Raw genomic sequence first — 9591 nt, 5'->3', positions numbered from 1 at the left:
TATGCAATCGAGCCTCCAAAGGTGAAATTCAAGACATTGTGCTTCCATCCCAATGTAGATCTCTATGGCAGTGTTTGCTGTTACATTGTTCGGGTAAATGCCCATTCCTATTTCGAATCATGCCTAAACAAATACGGTACGTACCCTCCTTTCTATTTTTAGTCCTCATATTTTTCTTTCTATTTTTAACGCATTGAGGACAATGCGTAATTCAAGTATGGGGGGTAGCTTTTAGAAACTTTCCTTCTCTAGTCTTTTCTATAATTTAAGGTTAGAAAGTTTCTTTTCCTTTTGTTTTTGGTATTTCTCTCAAATTAGAAAGAACTTGGTATTCTTAGAAAGAAAGTTGTTTTCCTATTTTAAGAAAGAAAGTTAGTGGATATTTTAATTTTGGAATTTGAAAAATTAGAAAGAATACTTTCCTTTCTTAGTTTTGTTTTCTTTTGGAATCTTTCTTTTAAAAGGATTTGAATAAGAAATAGAAATAGAAACTTGCTTTTTATATGTTATGGATAAAAAGGAAAGAAAGGTTGAAACAAAAGAAAGAAAGAATGATTTTTAGAAAGTTTGCTTCTTGATTATAGTTTTGATTTGTAGCCTTTTTGACTTGAGCTATTAATTCTTAAGGGTTTTTACGCCTAGTTCCTTAAAGCCAACTGGCTTGAGAATAACTGACTGAAAACTCCATACATGGGTCAATTAGAAAGCTTAATAAATCAAAGCATTGCACGTAATCAAAGATAAAGTTTGAACTCATTTGCATCAATGTCTATGACATATGCAAATCAAAGATTAGTCGGACACTGTTTAGTAGCCTGGGTGTCTGGTGCATGCCCTGCATGTCATTCACGCCAAAAGCAGTAGAGGATTACAAAAACTGAGTTCTATTCTTAGAAAGTAATGGAAAAGTGTAAAGGATGGTGGACCATATAAGATTGCAATTTTTCTATTAAGTTTCAAAATCAAATTTCTTTTATGGTACGATTACATTAGACGCAAGTTTAAGGGAGCAAAGTAGGACAAATTCAAAAGAGGATTCCTTCATTAAAATATTTTTCTAATTTTGTTCAACATGGGATAGGATGCAAAGTTTAAGTATGTGGGTATTCTTGTTCTTCTATTTTGAGTAATTTATCAAAGAAAAATGATTAGAGTTTTTTTGGCTTTATTCTATAGTGACATTTGGAAAGAAAAGTTTATTTTTAGAATTTTGTGTGTATATTCACAGCAAATACACACGAGACAAAACTCGTCCACTAGGGTAACCTAGGGGTTTAAAGGCTTGTTGCACATGCTAAGTGCAATCGTGATTCCTACGAAAGTGAGTTTGGATTTTGTTTTTGTTTGTACTTTTATTTTTGTATATTTTCTTTTTGTTTGCTTGAGGAGAAACAAAGTTTAAGTATGGGGAAATCTGATGAGCACATTTATGTGTGAATTGTAGGTAGGAAAATCATGCATTTTTGTTATTTAAAGCGGTACTACTAAGGTACTTTATCATTCGCCTTGTCAGACTTCAGTTGATTTTATTTTGTTATTCTTGTTTCTGATGGTCTTCTTTTTTATGTTCATCTATGATGGAACAGACTACAACCTGAGGTAATAGCCTTAATGGTAAGAAGCATGCCAAAATTTCTCGTCAACACCCCTTATACCTAATATTGTAACCCTTGCTTCTGAAAGAATTCTGTATAGTACTCATATTCATTTCTTCCACATTTTTTTTAGATGTCTCTGGATTCTAAAGTGTTTGCTTTACCTGTAGAGTATAACGTCTATGGTCGGAAATGGACAATCACTGGAAGGAATGGCTTACAAGGTCTCTGTTTCCTTTCCCATTGATTATCCAATCGAGCCTCCAAAGGTGAAATTCAAGACATTGTGCTTCCATCCCAATGTAGATCTCTATGGCAGTGTTTGCTGTTACATTGTTCGGGTAAATGCCCATTCCTATTTCGAATCATGCCTAAACAAATACGGTACGTACCCTCCTTTCTATTTTTAGTCCTCATATTTTTCTTTCTATTTTTAACGCATTGAGGACAATGCGTAATTCAAGTATGGGGGGTAGCTTTTAGAAACTTTCCTTCTCTAGTCTTTTCTATAATTTAAGGTTAGAAAGTTTCTTTTCCTTTTGTTTTTGGTATTTCTCTCAAATTAGAAAGAACTTGGTATTCTTAGAAAGAAAGTTGTTTTCCTATTTTAAGAAAGAAAGTTAGTGGATATTTTAATTTTGGAATTTGAAAAATTAGAAAGAATACTTTCCTTTCTTAGTTTTGTTTTCTTTTGGAATCTTTCTTTTAAAAGGATTTGAATAAGAAATAGAAATAGAAACTTGCTTTTTATATGTTATTGATAAAAAGGAAAGAAAGGTTGAAACAAAAGAAAGAAAGAATGATTTTTAGAAAGTTTGCTTCTTGATTGTAGTTTTGATTTGTAGCCTTTTTGACTTGAGCTATTAATTCTTAAGGGTTTTTACGCCTAGTTCCTTAAAGCCAACTGGCTTGAGAATAACTGACTGAAAACTCCATACATGGGTCAATTAGAAAGCTTAATAAATCAAAGCATTGCACGTAATCAAAGATAAAGTTTGAACTCATTTGCATCAATGTCTATGACATATGCAAATCAAAGATTAGTCGGACACTGTTTAGTAGCCTGGGTGTCTGGTGCATGCCCTGCATGTCATTCACGCCAAAAGCAGTAGAGGATTACAAAAACTGAGTTCTATTCTTAGAAAGTAATGGAAAAGTGTAAAGGATGGTGGACCATATAAGATTGCAATTTTTCTATTAAGTTTCAAAATCAAATTTCTTTTATGGTACGATTACATTAGACGCAAGTTTAAGGGAGCAAAGTAGGACAAATTCAAAAGAGGATTCCTTCATTAAAATATTTTTCTAATTTTTTTCAACATGGGATAGGATGCAAAGTTTAAGTATGGGGGTATTCTTGTTCTTCTATTTTGAGTAATTTATCAAAGAAAAATGATTAGAGTTTTTTTGGCTTTATTCTATAGTGACATTTGGAAAGAAAAGTTTATTTTTAGAATTTTGTGTGTATATTCACAGCAAACACACACGAGACAAAACTCGTCCACTAGGGTAACCTAGGGGTTTAAAGGCTTGTTGCACATGCTAAGTGCAATCATGATTTCTACGATAGTGAGTTTGGATTTTGTTTTTGTTTGTACTTTTATTTTTGTATATTTTCTTTTTGTTTGCTTGAGGAGAAACAAAGTTTAAGTATGGGGAAATCTGATGAGCACATTTATGTGTGAATTGTAGGTAGGAAAATCATGCATTTTTGTTATTTAAAGCGGTACTACTAAGGTACTTTATCATTCGCCTTGTCAGACTTCAGTTGATTTTATTTTGTTATTCTTGTTTCTGATGGTCTTCTTTTTTATGTTCATCTATGATGGAACGGACTACAACCTGAGGTATTGCCTTAATGGTAAGAAGCATGCCAAAATTTCTTGTCAACACCCCTTATACCTAATATTGTAACCCTTGCTTCTGAAAGAATTCTGTATAGTACTCATATTCATATCTTCCACATTTTTTTTAGATGTCTCTGGATTCTAAAGGGTTTGCTTTACCTGTTGGGTATAACGTCTATGGTCGGAAAGGGACAATCACTGGAAGGAATGGCTTACAAGGTCTCTGTTTCCTTTCCCATTGATTATCCGATCGAGCATCCAAAGGTGAAATTCAAGACATTGTGCTTCCATCCCAATGTAGATCTCTATGGCAGTGTTTGCTGGGACATTCTTCAGGTAAATGGCCATTCCTATTTCAGTTCTTGGTTACTTGTTTTTTTTTAAAAATCTATGCCTGTATACACCCCCTTTTCCTCTTTCATAGCCCAATTTGAATAAAAACTTGTATTTGATCTTAAAACATTGTTTATGCTTTGGCCATCTACAAAACAACACATGTTTTATCTTTACTTTCTTTTTATACCAATCAAAGTCGGAAGGAGAAACTCCATCTTTTGTTTTTGGAATTGCAGGATAAATGGACAATATACCAGACTAAATCTTCCGGCCCTTCTTTTATTTATTTTCTTCCTTAAGTTTTACTTTATTGTTTATGGTTTGAGATCCGGTCATCATGATGCTAAATTTTTTATGTATGAGTATTGGCCTCAGCTATTTGAGGGCACCCTTGTAGGATGACGGTAGGTCTGCCAGTCTCTGCTTGTCTTGTATGTAAGCTAGACTAGCAGTCACGACCTTGCCAATGATACAAGGGCATGTTCTACCACTCCTCTTTAGATCATTATAGGTTGTAGGAAATTAAAGTTGCTACGTTCCATTGGAGATGAAGACGATGGAGATAGAGATAGAGAAGAGAAAAATGAGTGAATGAGGTGAGTCTCACCCCACGCACTGTTTTTATTGATATATGTGTGTGTATGTGTATACATGGGAAAAGACAGAACTGACCCTATAAAGAGGGGGAGGGGGGGGGTGCGCCATACACAGCCTTATTCAACAGTTATGGATTTTGACAATGGTTTTTCGAACTCGTGCAATTTTTTTCTTCGTAACTACTTAATAAGGCATTTTCTTATGCTTGTGGTACATGTAAATTGTGGTCATTTGAATTTATGGCATTTTAGTTTTATGTAACTTTTTGATGCCTATGTTTAATCTATATTGAATCATTATTGGTTCTATTATAATTCAGGGTTTCATAATTATTGCATGCTTATTTTACCTTTCAGTGAGAATTGAAGAATTATAAGAAAATTTCTGTTAAAAAAGCCGTGTTATCAACACTTTTGGATGAGAACCATACTCATGTTTTACCCATATTGGGTACTGGTATCTGTGTCATGCATGTTCATTATAAGAAGCTCTATTTCCTTGTTAGAGTTGAGAAAAGAAAATGTTTGAGATGGTAGACATAAAAATGCGTTTATTTAGTTGTTGATAAAACAATATTTTATTCTGCAATGGATTTGCTTTTAGAGTTCTAGCATGTAAAACCATCAATTGTTTTCAGCATTTTTCATGAAGGAAATGCTCAAGATTGGTGAATAGTAATAGTTAATGTCAATTATGAGAAGTCTCACTGTTGTTGGTATGAAATTGGTTCATACTTGTCAATTATTGACATCTCTGGTATACAAAAATTATAGTATTTAATATATAGGCTTGTTGAGTATTGTCTCCTTCGTCCTATACATTAGTATTAAATTGGTTCTTACTTACCAATAGTTGATGTTTCTATTATATGAAAAATTATACTCATATATGTGTTTGTTGAGTATTGACTCTTTCGTCCTACATTCGCTTTGTTGTCATAACTTCTCTCTCTAAATTGCAAATTACTTTTGTCATTGAAATTTAGTATTAGTTATATCTGTGTCAGGCCTCTCTTCCGATGATATCTATTGGATGGGATGCTTTTGCTTCTCCTCCTCTGTTGGCATTGGCAATAATTGCTGGTAGTGAAACTGTGACACTTGCAACTTAGACGTGACAATTCATTGCTTCAGAGAAAAACAATTAGGCTGCACACTTTTTAAAGCTTTCAGAAGCCCCCTGACACACCTAACAACTCATCATCTGTTCCTAATGACAGGTATCTTAAGTTATTCATTGTTTAACAATATGTTTTCAGATTAGTTCACACAATTCTGCATTCGATTTTAATTTTCTGTTGAAGGCTTCAGGGTGTGCTGCTTACTTCACTTATGCAGGTTTTCTGGAAGTTGGATTTTATGGAAAGTTCTGTGAGAATGAGAAGATGTTTGAGAAGGAACTACGAACGATCTGACTATTTGGCCGCTGCTGCTAATTCTGGAGATCATCTACTGCAACTTAAACATCACTTGTCATACAAATGACCCTGAGGGTTTTTGAACTGCTTCTATTCTGATGGCAGAAACAATCTCAAGGGACAAAGGGAATGAAGAAGATAAGTAGACAAAACCTGATAATTATGAGCGTGAAACACATGATACGGAACAGTCAGGAAAATCAGCTAGTGCCGAGTGAACCTTTGCCTGGCCCAATAGATTTTACAGAATCTGAAGGTGCAAATGACAGGAATTTTGTTCAAAATGCATCAGCAGTAGCCCCTTGGTTGATGCCAAGTGAATTTGATGAAAGAATTTTTCTTTAACTTTCCTCATTGATGGTCTGGCCATTGAGGATTATACGAGCAATCTTTCAAGTAAGTGCACTACTTAAAGTTTTTTCTAATGGGAAATTCTTCTATTATTCGTGCATTGAATACTTTGTGCTTCATCTGTTTCTCTCAGCCTTAGTGTTTTAAGGGTACTTCGGCTCAAAATTCTTTGCAGTTGTGACATCAATAGCTATGTCATATATAATGTGATGGGGAACTAAGAAAATTTCAAATTTTATATAGTCCCACACTAGATTGCAAAACCATATTATTTGTTAATCCATCCTATTCTAAAAGCCTAAATGGTGTAATTTCATCAACCATCTTCCTTTGTAATTCCTACTGTATCCTACAACGTCTAACTCTCACTGCCCTAGATTTTCAAGTTCAATCATAAAAATCATCTCATGCGTCCGCTGTGTATGCCCATTTTCGTCTTTTCATCGGTCCTCCTCCAGCATCACACCTGTCGATCGAACCGCCTAAATTATCCGTGAAGAAGAAGCACACTTGTTGCTCATTTTCAGTCAAGCACCCCACCTGTTGATCGAAATCGAACCCTCCATCCATCGTCAAAATAGTTTTCCCCTGGAGCAGAGGCAAGCTTACGTCAAACGAGAGAGAGAGAGAGAGAGACGATTTTCTTTTGCATCTGTTCCTCTGTTTCTCACATAGAGACCTTGATTAGGGGTTTGTTCTTCTTCTCTTCTCAGATAATTTTCCTTTGCATTATTAAAATTGTGTTCTGAAATCTCAGGGTTTTTTAGTTTCTTGTTGGCAGGTAGAGAAATTTTTCTGGGGTTTTGGGTGTCTTGAAGGTTTTCTGAACTTTTTCTCTTGTTTTTTCAAGGATGGTAGTTTTTTGTATGATTTGAGATGGGGACTCGAGGAGATGGATGGTAGAGTCTTCATTAGCTCCTGTTACTCAAAGCAGGTTGGGCTTCTTAGATCATTTTTTTCCCTACTCGTTTTGACACTTCACAAACTTTTTTGTTCCAGTGGTTCAGGTCGGTGTTCATCCCTCTCAAATCAATTAAACCCCATTGCTAATTTCTTGTGCCAGACAACATAAAACCCTTCATATTTATACAGGATTTTTTTTCCTTATGTAGTTAGGGACTTAGGGTTTCTGTTTGGATATCTATGTTTTATCCTTTGATTTGTTTCTTTAACATTTTTGGTTGGTTTTGGATACAGTGGTTGAGCCATACATTGACACTCTCTGTGTTCATCAGCTGGGGAGAAGGCCAATGAGTGCATGGTTCTGGATAACGAGGCCCTCTATGATATAATTTACATGTTTGTACGCCCTGTCATCATATAATTTCTCCTGCTTCAGAACTCTCAAGCTGATAGCTGTAAGTGTGCCACATATGCTTCAAATACTTACATAAATATCATTTTAATGGGCCTTGTTTAGAGTATTATATGGATTTTTATGAATTTTTTTTTTGGTCTTCGATATTTCTATGAGTGTTTTTTTCTTAGTTTATAAAAATGGGTTACTTTTATTTATAGTCACTGTAACTACACTGTTTATTAAGTAATGATTTAAACGATTTTTGTTATCTTTCAGTAAGATGGATTTTTATATTCATGTTTCTAACAAAGTGAGATGATGTTGTATTATATATTTAAATTGCACTTGTTGGGAAAGCTCATGTTGGGATTATGGCACCTATCACTTTCGGCTTGAGTGGAAGCTCCTGTTGGGAAAATAAGACAAGGAGTACCATCTATAGTATAAGACAACTTTTTTTTTTTTTTTGCTGGAACTGAAAAGGAAGTTGGAAAACCAGCATGAAGAAGTATCCTCAAAATTTATTTTGCTTGGTTATTGCTCCAGTGCATTACATGGGGTTGTTTATTTCTTACTAGGGTATTTTATCTAGACTTGGATGTTGGTAATCTGTATTTCTGGCTGTCTGGAAAACCCATTAATTTTGAAATTACCATTGTTTAATTTTTCATATGATGTGCTTATTAGAAGTAAAATGACTGCCATATAATTTTCTCGGATTGTCGTCCATAAAATGCCCTCTTTTCCAAGCCGGTACTCAAATCTAAAAGTGACATTTCCCCATGTAATAATATGTAGATTCAAGTGGTTTTGTAATCAGAATTTGAAAGGGACGGGCCCTCTACTGGCCTGTTTCTCTGGAACTTGATATCTTTGGACTAAATGAATATGTGGCAGCAGACTGACCAAGCAGTCAGTAGGTCAACACAATGCACATGGTTTATTGGACGATGATGCTAAAAGGTGTATATTAAACAACATAATTTACGCCCCATGACAATTCTTAGATATAAAGTAAAGTATTTACATACTTCATTTCTTTATGAGTTAAGTGTGCTTCTTTATGAGATTTAAGACTTTTCTTTATGAGGTTTAGGACGACGCCACGTATCAGGCTGGATAATAGAATTGGCAGTGACATCCCTACCCAAAATATGGATTAAATTGCCTCCTGCCCTAATAGAAATGCTAAAACTCGTGTTGATTATATTTACAGTTCTACTTGATCTCTTCTGCTTGCTAAAGCCATGGGTAAAGAAACTTAGCATTTGATATGCTAATCCAAAGTTTATTTTCGGAGGATTTCAAACTTTCACTATAAGCTTCTGTTCTATCTTAAGCTCGAATGCTCAGTTGATGACATGAAGATTGGCCTTCGATACACAACTGATCTAAGTTGCTTGTCCTGGACAGTGGAGGAAAAATCACATAAGCTGTTAATGTAATTGGCTGCCCTTCATATGTGTTTTTAGTCTAGGATCACTGAAGTTCGTATTCTCATTTAATGCTTTCTCATTGGACATGTTTCTTTTCTATAATGACAACCTATTTACTGAATTTTCTCTCGGTGATCTGAACCAATTGATCTCTGCAACAATGAGTGGTGTTACTTGCTGCCTGAGGTTCCCTGGTCGGTTGAACTCTGACCTCCGAAAGCTTGTAGCAAACCTGATCCCATTCCTCCGTTTCCACTTCTTCATGGTTGGTTTTGGCCCTCTAACCTCAGGGGTGTCTCAGCAGTACCTCCCTCTGTCCCTGAGCTAACCCAGCGAATGTAGGATTCAAAGAACATGATGTATGCGGATGACCCCTGCCATGGCTGCTATTTGATTGCCTCTGCCATGTTCAGAAGCAAGATGAGCACCAAGTAGATGAGCAGATCATGATCAACGTGCAGAACAAGAACTGAAGTTCGTTGAAGGTCAATGGATCCCCAACAATGTGAAGTCAAGTTTATGCGACATCCCCCCTCGGGGGCTGCCCATGGCTGCAACTTTTATTGGAAACTCAATCCAGGAGATGTTACCGACTGACACAGAGTGTCAGACCGGTTTACTGTCATGTTTAGACAGAAATCTTTCTTCTATTGCTACACTGGAGGGGGGATGGATGAGATGGAATTTTTGGAGGCTGAAAGCAACATAAACG

At 35.4% G+C, this 9591-nt stretch overlaps 1 long non-coding RNA gene across 1 annotated transcript; it reads left to right on the top strand.

Annotated features, from left to right (window-relative positions):
• The first annotated feature begins 5420 nt into the window (after positions 1-5420).
• Positions 5421-7025, top strand: LOC143861735 (uncharacterized). The gene is made up of 3 exons (XR_013240007.1): positions 5421-5594; positions 5713-6188; positions 6925-7025. It is a non-coding gene; the product is annotated as an uncharacterized LOC143861735 (long non-coding RNA).
• Positions 7026-9591: the final 2566 nt, after the last annotated feature.

The sequence above is a fragment of the Tasmannia lanceolata genome, unplaced genomic scaffold (assembly GCF_043159265.1).
Source record: "Tasmannia lanceolata isolate RefF3 unplaced genomic scaffold, GAP_Taslan_0.1 ptg000003l, whole genome shotgun sequence".
NCBI classification, from domain to species: Eukaryota; Viridiplantae; Streptophyta; class Magnoliopsida; order Canellales; family Winteraceae; genus Tasmannia; species Tasmannia lanceolata.
The sequence above is the reverse complement of the archived record's forward strand: the minus strand, read 5'-3'. Positions and strand labels throughout refer to the sequence as shown.